We start from the raw sequence: 12,694 nt of genomic DNA, 5'->3' as shown, positions 1-12,694 counted from the left end.
TCAAGACTTGGTTGAGAAGAATGGACATTAAACACACATTATAGACTCAAAAATAGCCACACTAACTGGGAAAGAAATATGGGTTGTGTCCTAGTGTGGAATAGGTGAATATAGTGGAATTGTTGATGTAATCATTACAATAAGTTAGAAGATAAAATTTAGAAAATTATTTTGAACTTTGGGAGACCATAGTTATATATTAGACAGTAAACTACACAGAGTCCAAATTGTAGAGTTTGAATCAAGAGCTACATGAAAATGTTTAAGCATCATCAAGAAACTAGGTTTAGGGAAACCATAAAAGGAGTAATCAAGATCGAGGATGAATATTTTAACCAAATGTCCTTTTTTAAAAAAAGATTTATTCATTTATTTTTAGAGAGAGCATGTGCAAAAGCATGAGCTGGGGGAGAGGCAGAGGGAAAGAATCTCGGGCAGGCTCCCTGTGGAGTGGGGAGCCCAGGTAGGGCTCAATACCACAACCCTCAGGTCAAGACCCAGCTGAAATCAAGAGTTGGATACTCAACCAACTGAGCCACTCAGGCATCTCCCATATGTCCTTTTTTAATGACTGGAGTACAACACGCCAAAGCCTTTCATCCAGTTCTACCCCAAATGGCATAGCACTTGGTAAGTTATACCAAATAAAATAAAAGGTAGCTCTGCAGTTCTCCTCTCAAGCTAGTCTCGTCAAGGTGTTAAGACATATTTAGTGAATGTAGTGAAGAAAATCACATTTTCACACTATTGACAAGGGATCATTATAATAGAGGATAGCCAGAAGAAAGGCAGACAGGGCAAGGGGCCCTGTCCTAAGAGGATTATACCACACCACCCCTCGGAAGGAGCCCTCCACACTCTCCCACATGAACAACTACCCGATAGGTAGCTGAACACACGACAAAAACCTGATTGGGTGACAGACACATGGAGGGTTAATCAGATTAAAACAGCAGCCAACAAGGCCATTAAAAATCAATAAACTTTGCTTTGCTGCCCACCGCTCTTCATTTGGTCTACCGCTTCATTCTTTGAAGAGGCATGACTAAGAACTACAGGCACTAAAGGAAAAGAAATCCTGAAACCACTGGAGGCATCAACTCTGTCAGTTCGACAATGCTAACTTATGCATGGATGTTATATTGAATTCTTTTCATTTAAATTCAATAGCCAACATAGAGTATACCATTAGTTTCAGATCTAGAGTTCAGTTATTCATTGGTTGCATATAACACCGAGTTCTCATTACATCACATGCCTTCCTTAATGCCCATCACCCAGTTGCCCCACCCACCTCCCCTCCAGCAACTCTCAGTCTGTTTCCTATGGTTAAGAGCCAAAGAATCTCTCATGGTTTGTCTTCCTCTCTGATTTCTTCCCATTCAGTTTTCCCTCCCTTCTGCTATGATCCTCTGTATTGTTTCTTGTATTTCACATATGAGTGATATTATGATATATGATATGATATGATGATATAATATATGATATTATGATATGATATATGATATGACATATGATAATTGTCTTTCTCTGATTGACTTATTTCACTCAGGATAAAACCCTTCAAGTTCCATCCATCCATGCAAATGATAAGGTTTCATCTTCTCTGATGGCTGAGTAATATTCCTGGGTGGGGTGTGTGTGTGTATGTGTGTGTGTGTATCACATCTTTTTTTTTTTTTTTAAGATTTTATTTATTTATTTATTTGTCAGAGAGAGACAGTACAAGCAGAGGGAGCAGCATGGGGAGCAGCAGCAGAGGGAGAAGCAGGCTCCCTGCTGAGCAAGGGGCCTGATGTGGGACTGAGCCAAAGGCAGATGCTTAACCGCCTGAGCCACCCAGGCATTCTATTACACCTTCTTTATGCATTCATCTGCACTGAATTTTTTTAAAAATAGTGATGTATATTATTTAACTTTTAAAACAGCTTATTGTAGTAGAAATGTTATCAGAGATAGTAAAAGAAAACAAATATATTATGAAAAATTGCTAGACCAAAACACATAATATTTTGAACTTGAATTTTGACAAAAAATAAGCCTTTCCTATGCTTGAAGTCAAGTCAGCACTTTTCCTTGACTGGTATTTCAGGATCAAAGGCAGTCTCTACATATCTAATTCTGATTTTCTTGGCTTTTTAAAGTCTTAGATATAATTATTAGGACCACTGAACCAAGAAACTTCTGTTTTAGAGAGTAGTTAAATAAAAAGGATAATACTTTTGTGATCAAGCATTTCCAAGACTCCTTACTAAATTAACATTCAATTTGTGGTAGAATAAGGAAGCCAGTGCAGAACTATAAAATCAATGTCAATGCAATGCCAATTGCTCCCCCATTCTCCAGCCCTCTCAACTTGACTTTCCCAGATTCTGCTATAAGGGGCAGTTTCTGTTTGACCATCCTGGCTATGATACAGTAGAGAAGAAAGACCTGAAGAGTCATTCTGATTCTAACTTATACTTACTTTGGGCAAGAACAGTAAGCCTTCATGTGCACATTTATTCCTCTCTAACATAGACAATCATTTTACCCTACATTCCATATAAAAGTTAGTAGGATGAACATGAAAGTTACTTATCTAAGCTGTAGGTTGCTATATGAGGATGAAATCTTTTTATTATATACAGAAACTTCTAGAGATATTTTACTAGTAGAAACAGTAAACAGAAGGCACATAAAAAGAGGAGGCATTATAACATGAAATAAACATGAGCTCTGTTTCTAGCAGTTTGACAGACTAGATACCCTGCACAGCTGTCCCAATTGAAATTGTAAAGGCCTATTCAGCCAGTGCGGCCCCACCCTGGTTGAACTGCCATTTTGTTGTTTATGTAGTAAAACCTCAATTGACCCTGCCCCCCACCCCCAGAACTTACTTAAAAACAAGCCCCAGAAACCAGTTCCAGGTAACAAAGCCCAAATACAAGGGGGGTCAGGCCAGGTGGAGACATCCAATCAGTGGGGGGGCGCATACTGTCTCCCTAGTTACCAAGAAGTATGGGCCCCACCCTTTAGGCACCTTTTGGGTGCCAATTCTGACCAAGGTGATAGGCTGGTTCAAATGTCTACTAGGGTAAATTGTAATTCAATTGGTCACTTATGTATGACCTAACATGACTGTGTAGCTTTCTCTGTGTATTACAGTTTCATTGGCCACCTGTACGTGGCCAGGCCCAACCACATGGCCTTTGCCCTTAAAAGCTACTCTGTGAAACAGAGAGAGGTCACCCTCTCTGTAAGGGGTGGCCCCGACTGGTCTGTTTGACGGTCGGTTTGATTCTTGATGCTTGGCATGAAATAAAGCTTTGCTTGACCTTCGCTTTGTATCAGTCTCACTCCTTCAATCATGGACCCATTACTGGGGGACCCAACATTGGGGACCCAACAGAATAACTGAAATTCTGGATAAACTATAAAAAAGAAACATCGCTGGTATACCTGGCTGACTCAGTCAATAGAGCATGAGACTTTTTTTTTTTTAATTAACTAATTAATTTTTTTTAGAGGGAGAGAGAAAACCTGCAGGGGGAGGAGAGAAAAAGGTGGGTAGAGAGAGGGAGAGAGAGAATCTTGAGCAGACTCCACACCTAGCATGGATCCCAACTTCAGGCTTGGAGTTTCAGCTGAAATCAAGAGCTGGATGCTTAACCCACTGAGCCATGCAGCACCTCCTTTTTAAATATTTATTTATTTATTGGTTTTTTTAGAGTGAGAGAGAACAAGCCTACAACTTTTGATCTCAGGGTTGTGAGTTCAAGCCCCCATTGGGCATAGATATTACTTTTAAAAAACTAAAAAAGAGAAAGAATTAAGAATAAAGAAAGAAAGAAACATTACACAGATACCTGGAAAAGACCCAATTATTCAGAAACTAAATAGTAGACTTCTAAATAACCCATGGATCAAAGAAGGAGTCTTAGGGTGAGTTAAAAGTATTTTGAACAGAATGAAAATAAAAATACAGCACATGATAATCTGTGGTTTACAGATACTTAAAGGAAATTTTGTGTCAATAACTCTTATATCAAAAAACAACAAAGACTCAGGGCACCTGAGTGGCTCGGTCAGTTGAGTGTCCAATTCTTGCTTTTGGCTCAGGTCATGACTCATGGGTCGTGAGATTAAGCTCCACATTTTGAGCTGGGTACTCAATGGGGAGTCTGCTTAAGGTTTTCTCTTGCTCTCTGCCCTGCCCCAACTTACAGACACTCTCGCAAATAAATCAATCTTAAAAAAAAAAAAAAAAAAGCAGAGACTCAAATCAATACTCTAAGTTTTCATTTTAAGAAACTAGTAAAAGAAAAACCAACTAACCACACAGTGTACAAAAGGAAGGAAATAGTAAAGCTAAAAGCAGAAATCAATGAAATAGAAAAAAGAGAAACAGTAAATGTCAATTAAACCAAAAGCTGTTACTTTGATGAGATAAATTTGATAAATTTCTAGCCAAATTGATCAAGAAAAAAAAACATAATAAATAACAAGAATAAATAAGGTCGTTCTATAAACCCTGAAGACATTATAAAAAAATAATAAGGGAATATAAGAACAATTCTGTGCCTCAAAATTTGATGACTTAGATGAAATAGCATTTCTTTGAAAGACATAAATTACTAAAGTTAGTTCAAATAATTGTATATATTAAATAAATTTAATTCACAGCTGCCTACCTCCCAAGAAAGAAAAATTCAGGCCCAGATTATTTTCCTGGTGAATTCCATTAAATTTAAAGAAGAAAAATCAATAATTCTACATAATCTCTTCCGGAAAACAGAAAAGGAGGAAATACTTCCTAAATCATTTTATGGAGTCAGCATTGACTCTTCCCTACAACCCAACCATCCCACTCCTGGATGTTTTATTTCAAGTGAAATGAAAACCAATGTTCATTCAAAAACTTATACATGAATGTTTATAGCAAGTTCATTTGTAATCATCAAAAACTAGAGACAACACAAATATACCTCAACTTGGGAATGGACAAATAAACAGTGTTACATACACACAGTGGAATTCTATTCAGCAGTGATAAGAAAGGATGTGCAAGAATGTGGATGAATCTTGGATGCATTATACAAAGCAAAAAAAAAAAAAAAAAAAAAAAGCAGACTCATAGGCTAGAATACTCTACTATTTCATTTATATAACTCTCTGGAAAAGGTATAACTGTAGGGACAGGGTACATTTCAGTGGTTTCCAGTGGGCAAGAGTGAGATGGGATATAACCATATAGGGTTACCAGAGAAGAAATGGAAAATGAGGGTTGGATGAGATATGTAATTGTTCTGTGTCTTGATTGTGATTATGGTTATACTTCTCTATGCTTTTGTCAAAAATCATACAACTGTATGCTGAAAAAAGTGTGAATCTTACTATATGTAAACTGCATCATTCACACCAAAAAGTGTGAAGCTTTCTATTTTAAATCTAAAATACATGTATTGAAAAATCAAAAATATCAATCAATGTAATTCACTACATTTATAACTTACAGAAGACAAACCATATGGTGATCCAAATAGATGTAGGAAAACTGTATTAAAATTCAGCAAACTTTTATAATTTTTCTGTTTTTCCAAACTGGAAATTGAGTAAGATCTCATTAATCTAAGGAAGGCCATCTGCAAAAAGTGTATCACAAAAATCATACTTAATAATGAAGTCAAAATAGTTCCTTTTAAGATCAGGAAAAATACACAAAGATGCTCACTAGCACCTCGCTTGCAAATATCACAGTTGAGGCCTTGGTCACCAGCATATAAAAAGCAAAAAAAGAATTAAAATGTATAAGAAATGAAAGGTGTATGACAATAACGAAAATCCAAAGAGAACCATGTAAGTTTGCTATATAAATAAAAATGAATGTGTAAAATTTGAATGCATTTCTTATACACTAGCAATCAGTAAGAAAAGTGCAATTTAAAAACTACATCCTTTACAAAAGCAATAAAACATAAAGTACCTAGGAAAAAATACAGTATCTATAAGAGAAGAACTTTTTTTTTGGAGAAAATTGTAAAACTTTATCAAAAAATATAAATAGATGGAGCTATAGATACTGTTCACTTGAATAGGAAAATGCAACATAATAAAGATGTCGGTTGTTTCCAAATTAGATTCTATGCAATTCCAGTCCAAAGCTTAACAGGACAATTTCATGGAAACTGATAAACTTACTTTAACATGGGGTTGAAAGGGCAAAGGATGAAGAATAGCCAAATACTCCTTAAGAAGAATAGAACAAGGGGCATCTGGGTGGCTCAGTGGGTTAAAGCCTCTGCTTTTGGCTCAGGTTGTGATCCCAGGGTCCTGGGATCGAGCCCCGCATCCAGCTCTCTGCTCGGCGGGGAGTCTGCTTCCTCCTCTCTCTCTGCCTGCCACTCTGCCTACTTGTGATCTCTGTTTGTCAAATAAATAAACAAAATCTTAAAGAAAAGAAGAAGAAGAAGAAGAATAGAACGAGTAGCAGACTTACTCCACCAGATACAAAGACTTAGTATAAAGCTTTAGTATCTTTAATGTGATATTGCAACATGGTTGGAAGAATAGAGAGGCCAGAATCAGGCCAGAAGTACATAAACCCTTGATTTGTGACAGATCAAGCTTCGTACATCAGTGGGAAGAACTGATTATTTAATAGGATAGTGCTGAAACAACTGATTATCCAAACAGGGAATAGAAATTAGATCTTAGTCTCATGCTATACCCCCGAGTTAATTTGGGGTGTGTTAAAAACTTCAAATAAAAATGGCAAAACTTTTAGAAGACCATTTAAAAATAATTTTATGGCCTTAAGATAAAGAAGATTTCTTACATCAGACCATAAAAAATATAAATCAACAGGAAAAAGTGACAAATTTGACAGCCTCATAATTAAGAACTCAGTTCACCAAAGGGGACAAAAGGGAATACACAAACTATAAAAGATATTTTCTTTACCTATAATATGAGGATCATGCTCTAGAATATATTTTATAAAATCTTACAGAACAATAAGTAAAAGACAAGCAATAATGGCGGGAGTGGGGGGGAGATGAGCAAAAGACTACCACATTTCAACAGAAGGAATACAAACATCTTATAATATCTAGAGTCTTTATATTATGTAATATATGAGACATTTATATTTGTATATAATACATAAGACATATCCACCTCATTAGGAAATTAGGAAAATGCAAATTAAAATTAAATTGGGAATCTATTTCAAGCCCACTGGGTTGAAAAAATGTTTTAAAATTTCACAATCTCAAATGTTAGTAAGCATGTAGTGGCGGGAATAATCTCACCTACTGCTAATGATAAAATGGCACAACTCATTAGAAAAAACAAGTCCTATAATTTATACCACAGTTCTACTTCCAAGTATTTTTACCAAAAAACACTGTTGTAAATGTGCACCTGAAACCTACATAAATAGATCTTCATTCGTATTAAAAGAAACAACACACAGGTGTATCAGAATTAGGAAGAATACAATCTGCGGAATATACACATCATGAAATATTATTCAATGAAATGAAAATTGTGCATTATCACAGATGAGACTCTAAAATATAAATTGAGCAAAAGTAACAATTCTCAAAAGATTGACATCATTTATATAAAGCTCAAAAACTGGCAGAGCTAAATAATACATTATTCAGAGTTGTGTTAGTAACACAGTATCCACCACAGTCCTATGTACCTACTGAGAACTTGAAGTCTGCCTAGCCCAACCTGAGAGGTATTCTAAATATAAAACATACATCAGATTTCCAGATCTTGAAGTGCAAAGAAAAAGAAAGAATATTTAAAAAAGAGAATTTTTTAGATAATTTTTATGTTGATTAGATGTTGAAATAATATTTTGTATATGTTGGGTTAAATAAAATATAAAACTACATCTGCTTTTAATTTTTTAAATGTAGCTATTAGAAAATTTTAATTACAATTATGGCTCTCATATTTCTAGTGGACAATACATGTTTAGAGATATCTATTTAGATTTTTAAATTATAAATAAAATAAGAGGGAAGCTTAATATGGGTTTCGGAATAGTGTTTCAATCTGCAGAAGAAGGAGAAGGATATAATCAGGTAGGGACACATGGGGACTTCCAAGTTCTGGTCATCTAGTTTCTATGCAGACTGCAAGTATTTGTCATTTTATTATTAGTCATTACATGTTTTTACATACACACTTTTATGAAGAATATATTTTATAATAAAAATTCAAATAATCAAATTTGGAAGTTAACATGAGATTTGTTTGAGAACAGACCGACCTGGGTTTAAATCCTTTTGCTGCCTGAGCTGTTATTTGGTCGCAGATAATAAATGAAAGCTCTCTGAGCCTCATTTCCTTATGGGGTTAATAATATAGTCCTGTACACACACACAAACACACACAAACACAGGGTTGTTGGAAGATTGGTAAGAAAATATAAAATGCTTGGCACATAGTTGGTGCTCAATAAATACTAACATTACTAAATAGTTATTTTTTACTTAGTTAATAGCTACAATATATTAACAATAATTAATAACTCATAGAGAGTTAAAATGTTATGATGAAAATACATTTTCCAAAATGTTTTCTATAGTATTAAGAGTAGATTTGGATGACTTTGTTATTATTCAATGACTGCGGAGTAAAAAGATGATTTAATGAAGTTCTATGAACATCCAAAAATTCATGAGGCTAAGATTGCATGAGCTTGGAAGATTACATAAAGAAAAATTATGTCTAGGTAGACTGATAGATGAACATCAGATGGTGTGAATCTTTGTTTTATTTCTATATTTATTCTAATTCAGATTGTTTCAAACAGTAACTTTCTTCTTATTTTTAACTTTAATACAACATATTCAGTGTCAAACTTGAATTCAATTGATCAGGTACCAGAAAATTCAGACTCTGATGCTATGCGTGAAATGCACTTTAAGTTTTTACCTATTTCCTTAAAAATCACTGATAGATAGCACGTATAAAAGAAACACTTCCTATCACATCACCCTATTTCCTGAACAGTCTTTTCATTACCTATAATTGCTCTTTTAATCTAGTTGTCTATTTGGGTATTATTTGTGCCTCCCTCAACCACATGGAATTTAGAGTTAGGGTATAAGGGTCTGGAAACTTCTGCCTCCAGACCTGGGATGGAAGGGAAGTGCAAGATACGTGCACTGGTTTCTGCTGTACATGGATACCCCCCTTTCCTGAAATATCAGTAAGGTGGACAAATAGGAAGAAATTTGGCTTGATTTTCCCCATCTATGTATATTATCCAGAGGAAGCACATTAGTCCTCTTCCTCTTCCTCTCTCTCTGTCTGTCTGTCTCTCTCTCTTGCTCTTGCTCTTGCCCTCTTTCTCACACATACACAAACACACACACACACACACACACACACACACACACACAAAATACAGGAAAGGGCAACATGTTTCCTTTAAGCAAAGTATCAAATGCATACAACAGGTTTACATACAAATTATTTTTTAATGATACCAAAAGCCCATAAGAAGAGAATTTCATTTTCTTTTCCATCATTGAAAGGCTGAGGAATTGACTAACTGATAATAAATGATCTATTTGTAGACTCTGGGATCAATTATTAGGAATAGCTACAAGCTTTTCACCTGAGTATTTGAGTCGTTAAAATTCCACATTCAGATTTAGTTTTCCAGGGGGTATAGCTCAGGGATAGAGCATTTGACTGCAGATTTAGTTTTCCTTTTTATTTCCAATAAAGCAGAGACTCACACTTTGAGACAGAAGAAATCAAGAAGAGGCACATCGTCAGTTTTGCAAATACTTTTTGAGAAGTCAGTGTGTGCCAGGCCTGTGCCATGGACTTCATGTGCAGGCTTAAGAGGTTTGAGAACTGGTGCACACAGCTAGGAAATGCCAGGGTAGCATGCCCAGATCAAATACTCTATGGCCATAGACTTCTCCACCACCCTACATCCATCTGAAAATACCAGTAACAATGACCTTAAATGAGGCTTGCCATTTTTTAAGTAAATAGAACTTTAAAGAGAGCCATAAACTTGGAATTTGCATGCAAGGCTCTGTTTCTCCTTCTTTCTGGTGTTTTTGAAGGAAAAATTTGCAATTTATCAGTTTGCACCATAAATCTGCTGTGCCCAGTTTCACTTGTTGGTTTCACTGCAAAGATTTATAGCACCCTTGTTTGCATTATCTGTATTTGAGTCTGAATCTAAATTCTCCCAGCTAAGGTTGCAATTCTAAATTGTATGAACACAGTTCCATCACTGTCAAAAGCTTTTCTAAGCCTTCCCAGTTTGATGACACAAATTGCCAGACAGCCTGCTCCTAGAGTCTAAATAGATTACCTCCCTTTGAACTCCTACAACATCCAGTTAAACAGTGGTGCTGTAGCAATGGAGCACAGAAACAATCCTGATAGGATAAAATGCTATCCATCTCCTATCAGTCACCTACATTCTACTAATCATCTCGGTATTTCCAAACATCGGGGGTGCTAACACAATGTAAGGAATATATCTGGACACTTTAAAGTGAGGGTCAATAAACTATGGCCCATGGGCTCAATCTGGCCCACTACCTATTTTTGTAAATAAAGTTTTATTGGAACATAGCCACATTCATTCATTCATATCTCACCTGTGGTTTCTTTCACATTGTGACAGCAGAGCTGAATAGTTGAGACAGAAACTGCTACACCCACAATATTTACTGCCTCTTCCTTTAAAAACAAGTGTTTGGCAGTGCTGCTTAGCCTGAAATCTCTCTCTCTCTCTCTCTTTTTAATGTTGTTTTGTTATTTCTCAATAACATGTTTAGGAAGTAGAAAAATTTCCCTCCCTAAGTCCCTTGTCTTGTTTTGGGGGTTCTTTGCCCGTCTGAACAAGTTATTACATATCACAAACTAGAATCAGCACCTCCAGCTGTAAACCTCCTGCTTCATGAAGTCGCGCATAAAGAGTGATGTAACAATGGGCTGGGTGCAATTCTTGCTAAGCAGAGTATGAGGACTTCAAAAGGAGCTGGAGTAATTTTTCATCTCACAAAGGTTAACTGTGCTTTGGATGAGGCAGGCCACAAAGGGTTACAGGCAAGGTCTTAGAATCAGATCCGGGTTTGAGCTCTGGATTTACCAGTTAAGAGCTATACCACTTGCCCTCTGCTGGCATCGGGCAGTTACATGGAGATGGTAATGATAGTATCCATTTCATGGCATTGTTAGGAGGATTAAATTTCATTAAAATATGGCTTCATCTAGTGCTGGCACATTCTAAGTCCTCACATCCTGCCGTCAACAACTTGAGGAAACTGAAGAGATTTAAGAAGGGAATGTACCAGGAGGGAAGAAAGACTGAACTAAAACCACCAAAAGAATAGGGGCATTTTCCTGCCTTATTGTCTTACACTTCCATTTCTGGAGTTAAGAAACAGTTTTCTATTTAGAGACAGGAGCAAATGCTTCAAATATGAGGGGCCTTCATAACTCAAATTATTTTAAATCTTAAGGTTTTGCTTGTTAATTTGGGCAAACGAAATTGGTGGAACCTACAGATGTCTTACACTTGGGGCTCATTTCAAAGCCCATGGATTTGAATGAGATGGGAACTCATCCTCAGTGCATGTGTACACATAAGCAATAGCAGATTTCATGAGCTCAGGAAGCATATTTACTTTCAGCGAGAAATGAGCTCTTGCTTGGAAAATTGGCCTGAAAACCCATTACTGCAGTGGATTCATTTTCATTTATTTCCCAACAGGTAATAGAGTTTATTTGGAGTATTGAGAGATAGAGCTTCTCTGAGGCTGAGTATTGTCTCATTTACATGCAAATATTTTTATCTTCATCTTAGATAGAAATATAATCATGCTCTATAAGGCTTGTCATACACCCAGAATTTAATTAATGATGCGTCTGCACAGAATCAAGATAAAAACTGAAATGGAAGAAAATTTGGCATCACATAGTTTCAAACCCTTGATGGTTTTAGTAATTTCGCTCATTTATTCATTCCCTTATTCATTGCTTTAACAAATATTTATGGGGTTCCTGCTATGTGTTAGACACCTGTACGTGATACAAATACACAGATGGAAGACACAATTGCAATATATAGGAGAAACAGAGGCAAAGAGAAAGGAGTCTTCCAGTTATGAAATAAGGCCTATGTACATGGGCAGCATGCGATTTCAGGGGGAAAAAGTTTCCTCACATGAAGGTAGTACTTAACTGAGTCTTTCAAAATGGGCAGGTAAATGTGGATGACAAGCCAGGCAAAAAACAGCATACAAGTCAAGCAGTGTGTAGACCACAAGTATTTGGGGAAACTGAAAATGGCTCAATATTCCCAGTATGTGAAGTGTTCAGTGGGGAGAGGACAAGTAGAGGACAGACAGGGATGGAGGTGGGACAGAGTCTTGATCATAGAAGACTCTGTAAACAAAACACTCCCAACCCAATTTATCTGAAGGCAACCAAGCCCTTGCAGAATTCTGAGCTGTTTGAGGGAAGGATCTGATTTTCACATTAGAAATGTCACTTTAGCAGCTTTATGAAGGATGGGAAGGTATAGAGAGAAGTGGGACAATCAGAAAGGGGCCTCTTATGACAAATGGGCAAGTGACACTAAGGTCATGAACTACACAGGTGATCCTGAGGGCTAAAAGGAGTACTCCTTAGGAGGCAAGATCCCGGCAACACA

The 12,694-nt window shown here is 36.4% G+C and overlaps 1 long non-coding RNA gene across 2 annotated transcripts in view; it reads right to left on the bottom strand.

Annotated features, from left to right (window-relative positions):
• LOC131830434 (uncharacterized) overlaps positions 1 to 10,911 on the bottom strand; it is a 36,955-nt gene extending 26,044 nt beyond the window's left edge. For both annotated transcript variants that reach the window (XR_009353163.1, XR_009353162.1), the window contains exon 1: positions 10,635 to 10,911. This is a non-coding gene — a long non-coding RNA (uncharacterized LOC131830434). The remainder of the gene's footprint in view (positions 1 to 10,634) is intronic.
• Between the last annotated feature and the right edge of the window lie 1,783 nt (positions 10,912 to 12,694).

This window comes from Mustela lutreola, chromosome 4 (genome assembly GCF_030435805.1).
Source record: "Mustela lutreola isolate mMusLut2 chromosome 4, mMusLut2.pri, whole genome shotgun sequence".
Classification (NCBI taxonomy): domain Eukaryota; kingdom Metazoa; phylum Chordata; class Mammalia; order Carnivora; family Mustelidae; genus Mustela; species Mustela lutreola.
Note: the sequence above shows the minus strand (reverse complement) of the source record. Positions and strands in the feature narration are given on the sequence as shown.